This window comes from Carcharodon carcharias, chromosome 26, assembly GCF_017639515.1.
Source record: "Carcharodon carcharias isolate sCarCar2 chromosome 26, sCarCar2.pri, whole genome shotgun sequence".
Taxonomy (NCBI): Eukaryota; Metazoa; Chordata; class Chondrichthyes; order Lamniformes; family Lamnidae; genus Carcharodon; species Carcharodon carcharias.
The window spans coordinates 35,396,358-35,414,726 of NC_054492.1; the positions used below are offsets into that span (position 1 = coordinate 35,396,358).

General features: G+C 42.7%; 1 protein-coding gene across 1 annotated transcript in view; it reads left to right on the top strand.

Annotated features, from left to right (window-relative positions):
• Window positions 1-18,369, top strand: part of LOC121269909 (NT-3 growth factor receptor-like) — an 875,498-nt gene that overhangs the window by 183,999 nt on the left and 673,130 nt on the right. The gene's annotated exons all lie outside the window — the stretch shown is intronic.

Here is an 18,369-nt window from a genome sequence, read left to right on the forward strand (position 1 = left end):
AGGGATGTGATCGTTAATTGCAAGGGATAGGTGTGACCCTTTATCAGATAGATTTAATTTTCTAAAATTATGTATATAGTAAGGTGAGGACAATGCTATGAAATGGAATATTCTTTTGCTGTTTTTATCCTGCATCAGCATCTCCCAGCTTAGGAATCATGCAAAAAAGACCCTGGATCTTTGATTCTAACTATGCTGGTAATAGCCGTTGTTTCCCCTTGGTGAAAATGTGCTACTGATCAAAATGCTTTAGTTTCTCATTATGACAGCTAAATATTGCAGCATATCGTGGAAAGCATGTCTGTCACCAGGGGACTTCTCACTTGCTGTGGATACTACGGCTCTGTTAGTCTGTGGCTGCCTGTGTCAGCTACAGAAGACAGACACACAAGATTTGTTCTGTTTCAGACATTCTGCATTATTGGAAAAATGTCTTACTTGCTGTATAAAGCACAACTCTCTTGGTTATATATGGTAAGCAAGGGTTTAGTAGAGTCTCTGGACAGGATTGTAAGCAAAGGCAGTGTCAGAGTTGAGGAAGTGGGGTTGGATTTTGGGTTATTGACACAGGAAGTAGGTCACTTGCCCGCTTCTTGATTTTGAAAATATATGATGGGGCAAGTGAGGAAATAAATCTTAAAACCAACAAAGATGCAAAATACAAAAACCTCAAAGGGAATGAAACAGTATTTACCTCGACATGCATTTTTGCCAGTTCTTTAATAGCAGAACTGAAACAAAGGGCGGGATTTCCCAAATCTTCTGGTCCCGCTGCAAGTCAATGGGCTTCTGGCTGAGGCACCCCCTCCCCCACGGCGAGTCCCGCCCACGATGGGGCCGGAAAATCCCGGCCAAAATCTGTGCTTCTGCACCCGCAGGTAGAGACATTATCAAATACATTATCAAACCCATGCTTTGGGAATAGCCACATACGGCTCATGGTGATCCATCGGCCAATGCTCATGTATTGACTGCCATCAGGATATGGGAACAAGCCATGAGTGATTTGTCAAGGCTATGTTGTATTACTGTTCCAGACACACAAGTCGAAAATTATCTGTGTCATGTTATCAGGTTTTTCTGGATTGAACAATGTACGACACAATTGTTCTTTTGTGATGAGGTCATGATTTATAATTAGGGTTGAATCCATCCAGCTCTGCGATTTCCTCTGTTAATTTGGAACCTGTCTCTTATCAGCTCCAACCATGAAATTAATTATCTGTCAAAATTCTAGTGACGGAAGCTGTAACACTCAAGGTGGGGTGTACAGTTCCACTCCCTGTAGCCTGTCAGGATGACTCCATCCTCTAGGGTAGACATTTATCCTCAGAGAACATGTCCTTCAGGGTCTCAGATTTCAATGGTCTTGTTTGATGCAGTAGTCGAAGCATGATTTAACTGGGTCAAAGAAGAAATTTCAGCTAAAACAAAGATGTGCATTTATTAAAAGAAAACCTCACAGGATTTCACTTGACCCGGAAATGGTATTTGAGTCCCCCCAGACACTAAACAAGATGCTCGTGCTTTGTCCCTGCACTGATAAGTTAATGTTTTTTTTATTTTCAGCAATTTCTACCAATATATGTTGTCTTCATTAGAAGCAGATCATTTGGTCCAGCTTGCTCCTGCATCATCAGAACAATTGGATGTAAATCCTGCTTTTATTGTTCAAGGTGGAACCAATGCTGGCATTCCTGCTGCTAGTGGGAAAGAAATAGGCACCAGATTCTAGCTAAGATTGCTGTCAACTGGCGGGTGTTAGAGGTATGAAATCAGCCAGATGCACAAAGCAGCTGTATGGTATAAGTTCAGTCAGCTCCACTGGATGCTTGAATGGCATTAGCCAGTTATATGCAATTTGAGGTTAGTCAGTTACATGTAGTACCTGCACCAATAGGGTCACACAGGTATATGAAGTATCTGCCCTATTTCCTGTGAGTTAGGTGCACAAAGCATCTATACAGCATAGAGGGACACTGAGCAACTGAATGCACAGGTGTAACAGGAGCTTTCTGAAGCTCACACAGAAGATTGTCGTTCAGCCCTTAAGAATTAATTAGCTTAAAGGCATGCTTAAACATATAAGTAGCATTAACAGCTTCCTGTGTTTTGAACATTATGGGCGGGATTTTCCAGCCCCTCCCACTGACAGGATCTTCCTGACCTGCCCAAGTCAGCGGAGGTTTCAGTGACTTGCCGCATCCGCTGCCGGGGAACCCACTGCGGGGGGACTGGAAAATCCCGGCTCATGTCATGAAGGTGAGAATTGAAGGTGTTGGGCATTGAGCTATTTACTCTTAACCACCATCAGGAACCTGCTGAACACGGCTGATACTGTGCCCCGTGTGCATGTCTTAATCAAGTCTGAATGACAATCCTATTATGCGCAGAATTCAATTATCACACTTTATAAATGGAAAGACTTGCATTTATATAGTGCCTTCATGACCTCCAAAAGCACTTCACAGCCAATTAAGTACTTTTTGTAGTGTGGTCACTGTTGTAATGTAGGAAATGTGATAGTCAATTTGTGCACAGCAAGCTCCCACAAACAGCAATGCGACAATGACAAGATAATCAGTTCTTTTTTCGTGATGTTGATTGAGGGATAAATATTGGCCAGGACACTGGGGATAACTCCCTGGCTCTTCTTCAAAATAATACCATGTGGGATCTTATACATCCGTTTGAGAGGGCAGACAGGGCCTCAGTTTAATGCCTCATTCAAAAGATGGCACCTTTAACAGTGCAGCACTGCCTCTGATTTGCACTGGAATGTCAACTGAGAATTTTGTTCTCAAGTCTCCGGTGTAGCACTTGAACCCAAAACCTGACTCAGAGGTGAAAGTATAATCCAGTGAGCTAGAGCTGACATGTTAGTACCCTTGAGGCCTCAATCCTTGGGCTTATCCAAAGAAGTGCCAATTAGTAATGAATTATGGCTGAAAAGTGAGAGTGGAATTGGGTCTCTGCAAATATTGCCTTAACTTATGAGAGACAGTGTCTGCTAGCCAAGAGAAAATAATACTAACGTATTAGCATGTCTATTAATAATGCAACAGAAATAACCATCTACTAACACAGTAAAAACAGTCTGATGACAGACAAACAGAAATCTGATGACACCACTGCTCCTTAGGGACTGGGAAAGCCAGCTGAAATGCGTGATTTAGATTGCACCTAAAATTAATATTTATATCTAGCTTTTATCAATGTTAATTGCTTGGTAAATGTGTAAACAGAATAGATGTGGATTTCCTCTAATCCCATGCTGCCACTGGAAATGTGACTGGGGAACTTCTGCCCAACCATGGATGGCCAGTCCCCAAACCCAGCCCTCCACTTGGGGTAGGATTCATCAAAATGTTTACAGCATTTGAGGAGCTCCCACCTCAGCTGGGGGAGGGTATTCACGCTAGGTCCTCGCCAGTCACAGGGGTGGGGGGAAATGGGTAGCAACATTTTTTAAAGTTGCCAGTTTCTGCAATGCCCTGGATTGGTCCAGATCCCGTGGCCCATAATGACTCTGGATAACAACATGTCCTCCACATGCCCATGCTTAAATATCCCAGCCCATATTTGGCAAGAGTATGCGATGTGCCTAGTCTCACCTCTGCCAGAAATTGCTCTTAGTGATTAGGGTGTAGTGTTTAATTGCTCTGTGTTTGATTATGTGATTCTGGCCCAGGTTTTTGATCCCGGGACATGCTTGCAGAGTCAGGAGATTTCCTGGCTTAGTGAATCTGACCTGTAAAAGTGGCCGCCCTCAGGTTGGGTTTTTGGCTGGTGAGGGGCAAACTGAAATAGGAGTCAGGGAGGGCAACCTTGGAATAAGCACAGCGGCTGCTGTGGAGGTGGGTTGGATGCAAGGTCTGCCTCTGTGTTCTGGCACTGTGTTTAAAAAAAAAATTCCTCCAGCCTTCGCCCTCTCCCCTATACACTTCCCCATGGTATGCCCCATCCATGCCAATCTATGCCATCCCATACCCCATCACCCACCCCATCAGCTCTCATACCCCTATGCCAATCCATGCCAATCTACACACCCCCATGGCCCTTCATGTCTCCATGCTAACTCAGTGCCAACTCATGCCACCCCATGTACCCCACTCACCATCATTTGCCCTTACCCCCTCCATGTCAACTCACCTAATATCCTTTGACACTTCCTGGACAGCTTGCCAGAGCCTGGACAGCTTGACGCATTGTGGACATCTTCACATTTCCTGGACAGCTCAACATTTCCTGGACAGTTTGGCACTTTCTGGACAGTTTGGCACTTCCTGGACAGCTCAACATTTCCTGGATAGCTTGACACTTCCTTAGCAGCTTAAAAGTACCCAGACAGCTTAACAGTTCCAAAGATTTTGCGCATAAAAAGTGCGTGATCATTTTTACTTCTAACAATCCCAAAGGGTGCCCTACCTTTCCCAAAGCTGACCCAGGACCCTATCCAAAAGGGTACCTTACCTCTCAAAAGGGGTACCCTAGCAATCCAAATAATCCACCAAGTTTCGACCTCATCTTACTTGGTCTGCTCTGCACACTGTGGAGGCAGCTGTGATTCAATCACCAACTGGCTCTGTGAATCGTGCATGCAGGAACCCCTGCCCGACTCCAAACTGCGCCCCCCCCCCCCCCCGGCAAAGATAGGCAATGCTGGGTTTGGGGGTGGGACTTAGAGATTTCATTCATTTCCAGGATTTTCACTACAATGGAAAGGTTCTCCATTGTGGCAAAAATCCGGGCCTTTGTTAACTATTGATGCTCACTGTGCTGGATTGGTCAAGCCTGGGTGTGGATTCAGCGAAAAGTAAATAAACTGCAGAAAGAGCTGGAAGAGCTAAACCATGGGCAGATGTTTTAAAACCTATTACACACATAGAAACTAATGTCATTTCTGTATTGATCTGAGATATAAAATATATAATACAGGGATCTGATGGAACAGCTCCTTACCAGATTTTTGTGCCTCCACTTAAGAGGAAATTTGACCCCATGTTTAAGATCTACATCCCACTTCAAGCATTAATTGTATTTCGTGGCACCATTTGGTATCTGATGAGTTACTGTGTGAGGGGTAGAACTTGTAACCTACGGCCCATCATTGTGAATCTTACACTTACCCCTCAGGTATTCACACATTACATTGGGCGGGATTTTCCACCCTTGCCCTTTGGCTGGGATGCCGAATTTCCCACGGTGGGACCCAACGTGACAGGGCTGGAAAACCTCAGCCATTTCCATTAATTTAGCAACCAAACTTCAGGTACTAAAATATTAAAGTGCCAAATATACTGAAGGTTTTTTTAACGTTGATTAGCTTTCTGGAAGAAATCTCTTTGATGTATCTCTCCAATATATAATCAAGTTTCATAGGAACAGAGGAACTGGAGGAGACAATCCATCCCCTCTAGCCAATGCCACCATTCAATTACGTCATGACTGATCTGTATATCAAATCCACTTACACACCTATGCTCCATAATCTTTGATACCTTACCTGACAAACAGTTTATTAGTCTCCATTATCTCAGCATCAAGCACCACTTGGGAGAAGAGAATTTCACATTTCCATGACCATTTGTGTGGGATCAGTGCTTCCTGATTTTACTCCTAAATAGCCTGACTCATATTTTAAGATTATGCTTCTCGCTTGTCAGAGGAAATGGTTACTTTTTAACTGCCCTGTCAAATTTCTTTATGATTTTCAATACCTTGATTAGACCACCTTCGAAATGTAAAGAAATACAGACCACAATACGCCTGTCTTCATAATTTAACCCTTCAAGCCCTGTATTATTCTGGGGATTCCTCACTGTAATCTCTCCAAGGCCAATGATTCATTCATGAAATGCATTCTCAAAATTGAATGCAGTGCTTCAGATGACCAAAGCCTGTACAACCAAAGCATAACTTCCTCACTTTTTGTATTCTAAACTCCTTGAGGTAAAGACCGCATTTGCATTAGCCTTTTTTTCACTTTCTGTACCTAAGCGGGTGATTTTTTTATTCCGCGATACCCAAATCTAAATGTTCCACCACAGCTCTCATCATTAAGGAAATATTCCAATTTGTCTTACTTTGATCTGAAGTAGATGATCTCACAATTCCCCACATTGAATTCCATCTGCCAAGGTTTGTCCACTCACTTCATCTTTTGACATCTCTTTGTAACATCCATCTATACAAATCACTAGATCAGTGTCATTTGCAAACTTGGATACATAACTTTCTAATCCTTGTCCGTATATGATGAAAAATTGAGACCCCTGAAAAGATCCTTGGAGAACATCACTTGCCATCTCAGTTATAATCCAGGAAGCCAAGTGGTGAAGGATAGAACTGGAGCCTATCTTTAGGCACTCATTTACAGAGGTACACATTACAAACATGTACCTCCCAATCTCAACAACTACAGTTTCAGACTGTTCCTTTTTATGGGGCACAAGTAAATTCCCAGTTACTGCCCACCACGTGCATACAATTAAATACAATGAATATACAATTAACAACCTCCTGCTAATCAGAGTACATTGCCTTTATTCCTACTCTCTGTCCCCGCCTCCTAACTAATTGCCCACCCATGTTACAAGGTTACCACCAATTCAGTGCACTTTAATTTTATTAATATTGTCTGGTACAGAACCGTATAAAATGCATTATAGAAGTCCATGCAGATGACATACTCCCCTAACCAACATGTTAATGATCTCCTTAAAAAAATTGCAACCAAATTTGTCCAACATGACCTACATTTTTTTGATGTGCTCCTAATTGTTTCAGTGGTTTCACTGAAGTGCTGCTGTTTTGGACAATATATATATATAACTTTTCTAAACATATTACATATTAACTTTATTTTTATGAAGGAAATAGTTGTAGTAAGCAAAGCTGCTTGAGGAACCTGCAACTAAAAGGTTGAAACATAACTAGGAAAAGCATCAAAGAATCTGACTGAAACGTTCTCTCCCTATAACTCCACTGTGTCATGTGTTCATACACTCCTTATTTGAAATTGGAACATGATTAGTGGTGTGCTGGTTTCGTCCCGGTGAAGGTACTTTGATGGGTGTAGGGTGAACAACAATAGAAACGGCCCAATATTTATTAAAAGCAGTCTAAAAGATGCTTTCTGATGCTTAAGTAGGAAATTAAACTCAAAGTTAGTTGTTTAATGCACTAAGGTTTATATTAAGCGTGTCAGCAAATTCAAGAGAAAGTTAGTTAGATTGGTGGCAGAGTATATGATCAGGGAGCATGTGATCTGTGATATCCTTTGACCTTTGAGAGCAGCCAGGTAGAATGTGGTGCTCAACCTCAACTCCATATATTCTTATTGCCTGAAATTTGCGCCTGTCAGGCATGCACAATCGGTGGGTCCGGGAGAGGACACAAAATGTGCTTCCACCTGCAATCGACCCCTGATTGCAATCTTACGCTGGTTGGCCAATTAACTGCCAGCCAGCAGTGAAATGCGCCTGGAGAAAGGCTCAGCACTGCCTATAGGGGCAGGAAGAGTGGGGGGGGGAGGTGGGGGGGGTGGGGGGGGCACTAATGTTACTGCGGGTGCTGGTGAGCGCTTCCAGTGAGCTCCCTGAAGGCAGACAGATGCCTCCAGGGAGCTGCAGACCGCCACAGAATAAAGAAAACACAACAGTGCTGCAAAAAATGTCCATGCAGCACAATCAAGCACCTGAAAGCAGACCTCATTAAAAAAAAATTACGCAGATATTTACTCTTATTTTAAATCCTAACGGAGATTTCATCCGCCCTTGGATGAGGTTTCATCAAAATGTAAAGCCCACCTGGCCGATTGGCCCAGGCACCGACTGTAAGGTTGGACAGGCCACGAAAAGTCCCTGACAATTGGGCTTAATTGTCAGCGGGCGCTCATCCAACTTTTATGCGCGCCTGCCAAGCGAAATATTGTGCGAGTGCGCGATGATGTTAGGACACCCACCTGACATCATCTCGCGCAATTTCATGCCCATTTAGACGCGTGCTTGCCCACAGGGTGTAAAATTCTGGCCTATTTCTTGGTGCTGAACTAGAAAATAGACTCAGGCCACCATTCACCCAGCAGTAGGCACGAGTAGCCCTGCGGTTTGCTGCAATGTGCTGAGCTTATGCCCTCTTTCTGCACTGAAAAATCTATGTACCAATTTTCCAAAGGCCCAACCCAACCTCAATGTGGCCAAGCCAGTCAAATGTATGCCTGCTAATGCTCTGTAGCCCATTCTGACCTTAACTATTAGCTGAATGTTGTTTTGGAATCCCGGCCAGGAGAAAGACTTTGGGGTAGAAATTTGGCTCATGCGTGTCACAAAGCGGGTGCTATCAGATTGGCTGCCCATTATACACAGTACCTGATACGTAATTTTGTTGACTGCAATGGGATACAGTATATGGCATTGCATATAATGAGCAACCAATCCTGTGCACACTCTGCCACTGCCAGAGGTGAATTTCCACCCCTCTTTTTCTTCGATATGATCTTTAAGCTGAGATGATGGAGTGTGTCGGGTGTAAGACAAGGCTATACAACTATAGTTGTAGCTTTTTAACCAGTAATTTAGATGGATTCGAGTAATCGGACTCTGCACTAGACAGTGAGTGCACACTTCACTTTGTGAACAATCACAATGCTTATTCGGCCGGTCCTATAATGATTTTGCTACCCATGGCTGATTCAGGACCTGGACCAATCTGATATTAGAGAGGCATAAGCACTGCGCCTGCCACTAATAATAAAGCTGACAATCGAAAGTCTCAAAGAAATTATATAATGATTCAGATTTTCTGGCAGGTTTAGTGAGGGACACAGATCAATCGATAGTTAACAGAATGTTCAACTTAGAAATCCTTTATCTGGATTGTTCCTCCAGATAATTGAACATATGATATAGGAATTAATCGTCTTTTTTTTCTGTTTATTCCGGGAAGGAAAAGGAGATAAAATTGGAATATTTTTGGACTAAAGTCCATTGCATTAAAGCCAAGGGAGTTATTTAGGAATTCTAAACCCATTGCATCAGGTTGGAATACAAAAAGAACAGCAACAGGTACCATGACAAAATTGAGAAATTCCTGTCTTTTATTTCAAACAATGCTTTTTATTAACTACCTGTAAAATAGAAATTGGCTTTCCTTTACCTTACCATGTTTTAAAATAGAGGTCAGAAGCCCTGTTTCAGCAAGATCCAGGCTAGGCTTTTGTTGTTCAAATCCATGTAAATCACTTAAGATACAGGGGCTTTGTAGAAGCTGCTTATACAATTTTTTGAAGAAAGCATGGGAAAGCAGTCTACTCTCGAAACTCCTGCTGATTGGCATCCAATGCGATGATATGCCAAATTGTATCTAGGAATGGTCAAACAAATAGATTTGAGAAACTTTAGGCTAGCTTAGCTATGAGAGAATTGCTTCATATCTTTAGTTTTGACTGGGAGGAGGGGATGTTTTCGTTGTCTGTGTAAATTGTGAGACCCTATGAAAAATTCTTTCATCCAAATCTATTGATTAGGAAGTTGTGTAAGAAATGTGTTCTGATAAGGCTTTCTTAACTTCTTGTAGATTGTATCTTTATTGTTTTCTAGTTATTGTGCGCTCTATATCTTGCTGTGCTACTCTGTTTCAGTACATTAATCAACCTGCAAAGAAACCCATTAGATTTAGTGTGTACGCATTAATCTGACTGAGCAATACTTTCCATCTATCGTCAGAGACAAAAGCACAAGTTTTCTCCACATGATCTCCAATGGTTGATAACATGATTAGGGGGAATTGACCTGTGTTATAATCATAGAATCATAGAAATTACAGCACAGTAGGTGGCCATTCAGCCTACAGTGATGCTAACCTTTTAACTGGAGCAAATTACTAATCTAATTTCCCTGGCTCCTTTTCTATTTCAGTATAAATACTTTAGAATGTCAATTTGATTTAGTTATCTGTATTGTCTCTTTTGAATGAGATGATCATGCATTTAAGTCCTATTCTGAATTTCCGAAGCAAAACATTTTCCGATTTGTTACGGCTGTCAGTGAGTCTATGTGAGTTAATTTGTTGTTTGGTGTTCACCATGCCTCAGTGGTAGCACTCTTGCCTCTGAGTCTGAAAGCTGAAGTCCCACTCTAACAACTTGAACAAAAATCTAGGTTGGCACTCTAGCGCAGTACTGAGGGAGTGCTGTTCTATCTTTCAGATGCCCCACCAAAATCGAGGCCCTGTGCCCACTTTGGGCAGATGTGATAGATTCCCTAGCATTACGTGAGGGGAGTAGAGGATTCTAATGTTCTGACTATCATTTCTGCCTCAATCCATACCATTCCCAATTACTTGTCAGGCTAATCATTCATTTGATGTTTGTGGAACCTCAAAATTGGGGGAGATGGTAGCATAGTGATAATGGCACTGGACCAACAATCCCGAAGCCCAGGCTCAAATCCTATCACAACCGCTGGTGGAAATTAAGTTCAATTTTTAAAAAATCTGGAATTGAAAGCAAGTCTCAGTAATGGTGACCATAAAACTATCACTGATTGTGGTACCATCTGGTTCATTAATGCTCTTCAGAGAAGAAAACCTGCTACCTTTACCCGGTATGGCCTACATGTGACTCCAGATCCACAGCAATGTGGTTGACTTTTAACTGCTCTCAGTTAGGGATGGGAACAAATGCTGGCCTTGCCAGCGATGCCAACATCCCATGAATTAATATAAAAAAAAGACATTTATAATATTCGAAATAAAAATGGAAACTTTAATCACATATGGCTTCCTTCAGGCTCAGATGATGCCTGAGCCTGTCCAGGAGGCTGGGCTAGTTTGCTTTGTGTCACTGCCTCTGAGTGCCTCCTCACCTGCTACACATTCCCAATCGACATCCGTCTGTCAGCCCACTGTCATGTTTACCTGCAAAAGTAACTCATTGGGTAAAAAGTATTTTGATATGCCCTAGGGATGTGATAGGTGCTATATGTATCCAAGTTTTTTTTCTTACTTGTCCAATTTCTTTTCATATGATGTTATAACCTTTTCCTTGATAGCCGTTTGTGGTAAAGCATTTTAGATTATATAAATTATCTGCGTCACTTGACGGTACAGAACTTGGATTTGCTGAAAAGAGACATGTTGCTGAAGCTTTTCATCTTGCGATCATTAGGTCAAACTGATGGACTACAGGAGAAGAGGATGCTGATTGGTTGGCAAGTCAACTCTGATTGGCTGAGGTGTTGCCATGGAGAAAGCAACAGGGAACCAAAGGTTCCTCAAGCTCCCTGGTAATGCAAAAAATAGGCCCTTTTCTCCTGTAGTATTAGTTGTTGTGATCATTTAAGCGATTAATTTGGCACTCTTGTGTTTGATCCGATGAGCGTAACATGAAAAATTTGCCAACATGCCTTTCATTTCAGCATTATTCAGCTATCTGTTTGGGGAAAAATGTATTTTCATAGAAACATAGAAACTAGGAGCAGGAGTAGGCCATTCGACCCTTCAAGCCTGCTCCACCATTCATCATGATCATGGCTGATCATCCAACTCAGTAGCCTGCTCCCGCTTTCTCCCCATCTCCTTTGATCCCTTTTGCCTCAAGAGCTATATCTAACTCCTTCTTGAAAACATACAATGTTTTGGCCTCAACTACTTTCTGTTTCTGTGGTGGTGAATTCTAACCATACTTAAAAGCCTGGTGATTTTTCCACTTTAAAACCCTTTTTAATCCCTTTTCCTTTTGAATATTTATCTCTAGTAATCTCTCTTCAACAACCTTTTCAGGTACTCCTATAATCCCACTTATTAAACACCTCTTCCAATTCCTTCCTTTCAAGTATAAGGTAGTCCCTTCAACTCTGTGCCCCTGCTTCTTATCGAATCCTTTCAATTCTGTGTTCATCTAAGGTCTTAATATTTACTTTTCTGTTTACTGTCAGTCTTATTTATCATTCTCTCTTAGCCTTCATAATTTTCAATAGTTTGTATTTTTAATTCTCTATTATCCCCTTTGTATTTATTAAGGCCTTTTGATGATTCACATCCTTTATTTCCAGCCTACATACATTTATAATTTACCTTGTCCATATCATTTAAATATATTCCACTTACAATCCACCATTTGACAGAATTCCACCCCTCCCCCTACTGAAGTTGCTAAATTTCTAGTCCAACATTTTTATCTTGGTCTTTTTTTTTCTTCTATTTAAAAGGTGAAACTAATTATGTTCGGGTTACTATTTCCCGAGTGTTCCCTCTTTGGTCACTAACTCTCCTGAGTCTTTCCCAGAACCAGATCTGGCGTGACACATTTCCCTATTGAGTGTGTAACAGGTTCAGTAAAAAAACTGGGATAATTTGAAGAATGTCTCTCATTTTGAATTCAAATGCTTGTCAAACCTCTGTTCACATTAAAATTGTTAAAGTCCCCCATTATTACAATTCTGTTACTGCTGAATGCCTCTCTAAATTCCCTTCAACAAGTATAGTGTGCAGTTATACCCTTTGTTCTTTCTTGGGATGTGGGCATTGCTGCCAGCATTTGTTGCCCTGCCCTAATTGCCCTCAAACTGAATGGCTTTCTAGGCCATTTCAGAGGGCAGTTAAGAGTCAACCACAGTCCTGTGGGCCTGGAGTCACACATAGATCAGATCAGGTAAAGGCAGCAGATTTCCTTCCCTAAAGGGCATTAGTGAACCAGATGTGTTTTTAATGATGATCAACAGTGGTTTTAATTCCAGATTTTTATTAATTGAATTTAAATTCCGCCATTTGCCATAGTTGGATTTGAACCATGTCACCAGACCAATAGCACTGGATTAATAGCCCGGTGACATTTTCACCAGACCACCATCTCCTCTTTGTATAACACCTTTCATATAGAAAAATATCACATGGCACTTCACAGTGCACTGAGGATAACAGACACTGGACCAAAGAAGGAAACATTAGGAGTGGTAACAAAATGTTTGGCTAAAAGTGGTGGGGGTGAAGACAGAGGAGTTTAGGGTGTAAATTCTAAAGAGCTGAATGTATGGCCGCTTAACAGCGGAGTGAAGAGACGCACTAAAGCTGGAAGCTTTGCTGAGCTGTGGGAGATTACAGAGTTGGGGAGCTTGGGGTCATGAAAGGATTCCAAACAGGGATGAGAATCTTAAATTTGAGGCTTTGGGGAAATCATTGTAGATGAGTGGACAGGGCTGGTAGGTGAGACAGACTTGATGTAGGAATGCAAACAAGCAGCAGAGTTTTAGACAGGCATTTTGGAAGAATGGAAGAAGGGAGGCTAAAAAGTATCAAGTTGGAATAATTGGGCGGAATTTCATGGCCCTGTTATGGTGGGGGTAGAGCTGTAAAATGTGGTGAACCATTCAAAAGCCCGTTGACTTTGGTGAGACTGTAAAATTCCACCCATTGAGTTTGGAAGCGATGATATATTTGAGGTTTTCAACAGCTGAGTGACAGGAGAGAGGCAAGCGAGGGGATCAAGGTGAGAATAGGATGAAATTTTGACTGCAAGTCTCACCCTTGATTTTCTTCCTACTATTCATTGATCTATAATATACTATTAATCTAGTAATAGATCACTTGTCATTCCTCATCTCAATGCAGGCATACACTGAGCACCACTGCCAGTAAGAACTTGATGTTAAATGGCTGCAATGATGTAGTTAATTAACTAGCTGACCTCTCCTCCCTTCTTTATTGCTCCCTAGCATTTTATAGCCAAGAACATTTAGTCCCAATAATTGTTAACCCAGCAGCAATGCTATTCCATTCACCGCACATACAAGGGACAAGTGACTCTGTCTGATAAAGGACACCATCTTCCTTCAGTAGCCGTAAAGCTTTGAGGAGGCAACATTGAATAAGGCCCATTAACAGTCATGGGGATCATGACACATGATTAAACCCCCACCACCCCGCCACCCTCAATGGAAACGATGCAGGTAGTACACAAGCTTCCCACTGCCTGCTCACTTCGATAATTGTGCACCGGCCAGCGCTCAACATGCTGATGAGTGGCTGCCTCCTCAGCAGGGGTTCAACTTTGTGTAAGGCTAACACCAAAGCTTTAGCCTGCAGCTCTTAAAGAGGAGGTGCAGCCTGGCTGTCACCGATGCTGGAAGTGGCTGAGAATGATATTCAGCAGGACTAAACTGGGGTAATGGAGGAACAAGCCCTCAGTGAGGGCCCCTAGGATCTCAGATACAGTGTGGAGGCCTAAGTGAAGGAAGTGGAAAGGAGAAGAAAGCTCATCTTTCTGCAGGGGGGGGTGGAGGCCCTCCAGGTTTACATTACAAAGGCATTGGAAGCAGGCAGCTATGAAGATCAATGCCAGGCATCGGGCCTTGAGGACCTGGATACAGTCCTGGAAAATGTTCAATGTCCTCACACGAGTGGTCAAGGTAAGTGAATGGATCTTCATATGGCATATCCTACCAATTGACCACTAGCTTCTGACACTGCTTAATTCACCATATTCCCAGTACTCACCCATCAACATTCTCCAGCAATTGGGAATCACGCCTAATGTTCAGTGCTCCACCTCAGCCTCACATACTTGACCACTGCCTTGCACCCACATCTCAAATCTTCCACATACTTCCAGCTATCCAGCTGTGACAGGCACATCACCAAAACATTTTGCAACCTGCAGATACTCTTCCCTCGTTCTTGCAGGGCAAGCTGGCACAAAACAGAAAACATCAGCAATGAAGCTGTGGGGATAGACGTGTCCTCACCCCCTTGAAGGAGACAGTGCTTGTTACTGTCACAGCTGTCACTGAGGCCATGGCTTCTGGCATTGCTGAAGCCATCCCGGATGACTAGATGTTCCGACTTTATGTAGTAGCAATCTGACTAAGGGCACATCTTCTGCTCATTTTCCACACCTCATGATCTTGTCCTTTCCCCTTCAGTTGTCCATAGGAGCCTCCCATTTTCAATTTCAATGCGCAATATGACCAGGGAAAAGAATACATGAGGTGGTTTCCCATTGCCTTCCTCATGTGTGCTTAGAGGAAGTACAAGTCGCCTTCCTGAACAGCCCTCCGCCTGTAAGCAGACGTTGTCCCTTGAGGTTCTGGCTCTTCCACTATCGCCACCGAAAGTTTGCTGGTTCTGCCCTTGGCCATGGCTGGGAACACTGAGCATGGGACCCTTATCTGGGCATTCTGTAAAAGGGCAGGGAGGACCACCCCAAGGTCACAGATGGCCCTGCTATCCCTGCTATCTGCATCTTCTCAAATTGCCCCACTTTTATCCTGCAACCTGGCATGATGTACAAGCAGCTGAGGGTGTTTGGTTTCCACCCACCCTGCCTCGATCCCCAGACTTCCCTCACTCCAGCCCTTCCAGTTCAGCCCAGAGCATTTATGCTCTGATTATAGTAAATATGTTATTGTGTTGTTGGGCTGGAGCAGTTTCAATGATTCCCAAAGCCTACTTGCTGTAAACACTAACATTTATTTTAACATATTTACAGATTATGGAGAACACTCTTACAAGTTTCTAACCATGCTTGTTTTGCTCTTACTTTCACTCTAGACTATCTCAGAGTCTCATATCACCTGAGTAAATGTCACTCCCTTCTATGACATCACAGACAATTCCGGTTAACCCTTTATGGGACTTAGTCTAACATACTCCATTATACCACAATAAGGACTGCTGCCCGGCCAGCCAGTGGCACCTGAAGGTGAAAGCCCAGAGAAAGAGCAAATTTCTGAGGAAGAAGCACCATCATTTGATCTGACTCTTGCAGCCACCAGCTCAGATATTGGTGCAATGCATACCTAGGAGTCTAGTAAAGAAGCCGGATCTTCACATGGTGAGTCACTGGGCACATGTGGGCTGGAGCTAGTTTGGGGGAGAAGGTAACCTGTGTGCCAGCTCCCCAGAGGGCAAGGTCACAGACAAGTTCTGCTGCAGAGGCCTCAAATGAGGATTCTGATGTGGCAGCAGTCAGAAAAAGGCTGATGGGCACACACACCAAAATGCTTGGTGTATTGTCGAGGAAATTGAGGATCGTGGTCACTTTGATGGCCACCGTTCTGAAGATGTAGGTCCGGGTTGAGGAGGTGGCACAGTTCGGTGACCATCTCCTTGGTGAAGCACAGGCGCTGAACACATGGCTCCTGGACAAGTTGCAGTAGGAGAGGTGTTCTCTGCAGGCGAGTATGGTCTGTTGCTGGGTACCCTCTTCCTTCTCCTCCCTCTGTGAGTAGCTTATCTTCTCTGTTGCCTCTGCTTCATTTCTCTGGAATATTGCAGCTCAAGAAGAACTGCAACTATAGCCACCATGACTGGGAGCAACTGGTATACGCAGAAACATTTCAAAAGCACTCAATTCCTTCCAAGGAAGAGCCCTGGGGTATTTACAAGCCAATGCCATAGTTCAGACTACTTTCAAATGCAGCCCTATTCCATCAGGTAGTGAAAGTTTTGACAGTTTTGAATAATTCCAATTTCAATTCCAAGTAATTGGGTAGCAGCCACCAATGTGCCCAGGAGTTTAGCACCTTAGAGGTTTGGCTCTGTGCAAATACCACCCAAGCATTCGTCTTTGATGAAGTCAGCGTGGAGAACTGCCAGGACTGTGCAGACAGTGATGTTTATTGATTGAAAATTTTGTGCCTTTTAACAAGCAAGGGAAGCTGAAATAGAACTGCAGCTTTATATTTCCCTCAGCATTATCAGATCAACGCAATCATTCCAACAGTTTGCTGCCCAGAGATATGGAGCTGAAACCTGCTAAAAAAGTAAAGATGTGTTAACAATACATGCTGTTATTAATGCACAAATCAGTGGGCAAGTTCTGGCAATGAGAAGATCTACAATGAGTTGCAAGTCTTCAGAATTGCCAATCAGTTTACTCCACTTTGCTCTTTGCTTCACCGAAACAACATCTCACCCTTAGCCTCCCCATTATATTTACAAATTTGCTGGATTTGCATATTAATTGCTCATTAAACTTGTTACTCAAAGTTAGGGCTAGAATTTAATAGCATGTGTAAGTTGAATGACTTGACAATTGCTAATGCAATACAAATCAAATCAACCTCTTGGACACAAGAAAGGGACGGCTTAAGCTGTTCAATCTCATTTCTACATGTTGCCAATTGTTGTTAGAGATTTTACAAATTTTAAATACTAGAATATTTCTTCTACTTTTAATTTTTTTTACCTCTCTCTTTATCCAATATTTCTTTCTCTCCCTTTCTTTCTCTCTTTGTACCTGGTTTGACTTTAATTCAACTTCCTTCTCCATCCCTACTGCTTCTTTCTCAATCCTTGAATCTCCATTGGTTACACTGTTGGCCCCATTATTCAATGAGATGCCAGATACCCCGTGCATGCATACAATGAACAAGTTAAAATGCAAAAGCTTTTGAGTAGGAAATTGCAGGATAAAGCCTATTAGGCGTTCATTGTGCGATGCCCTGCTCTAGTATGTAAGACCTGACCACTGTGTGCAGTTTTTTTAGCTCTTCCTCTTCTTACTATAGGAAGCAGTCAGAGAAGAATTAAATAAGAACATAAGAAATAAGGAGGAGGCCATTTGGCTCCTTGAGTCTGCTCCATCATTCAATAAAATCATGGCTATATTGTTTTTTTCTTTCATGGGATGTGGGTATCACTGGCCAGGTTAGCATTTGTTGTCCATCCCTAATTGCCCTTGAACTGATTGGTTTGCTAGGCCTTTTCAGAGGGCAGTTAAGAGTCAACCACATTGCTGAGGGTTTGGAGTCATGTGCAGGCCAGACCAGGCAAGTACAGCAGACTTCCTTCCCTAATGCACATTAATGAACCATAAACGTTTTTACAATAATCGATGATCGTTTCATGGTCTCTACTACCGAGACTTGCTTTTAATTCTGCATTTTATTAACTGAGTTTAAATTTCACCAGCTGCCATGGTGGGATTTGAACCTGTTTCCCGATCATTAGCCTGGGCCTGATTGTGGCCTTAACTCCAAGTTCCTGCCTGCCCCCCTCCCCCCACCCCAATAACCCTTGATTCCCTAGTCAATCAAAAATATGTCTAACTCAGCCTTGAATATGTTCAGTGACCCAGCCTCTACTGCTTTCTGGGAAGGAGAATTCCAAACCCTAACAACCCTCTGAGAGAAGAAATTTCTCCTCATCACTGTCTTAAATAAGGCCCCTTATTTTTAAACTGTGCCCCCTAGTTCTAGATTCCCCCCATGAGGGGAAATTTCCTCTCAGCATCCACCCTGTCAAATCCCCTCAGAATCTCCTACACTTCTATTATATCACCTCTTATTCTTTTAAACACCAGTGAGTATAGGCCCAATCTGCTCAACCTTTCCTCATAAGACAAACCCCTCATCCCAGGAATCAGTT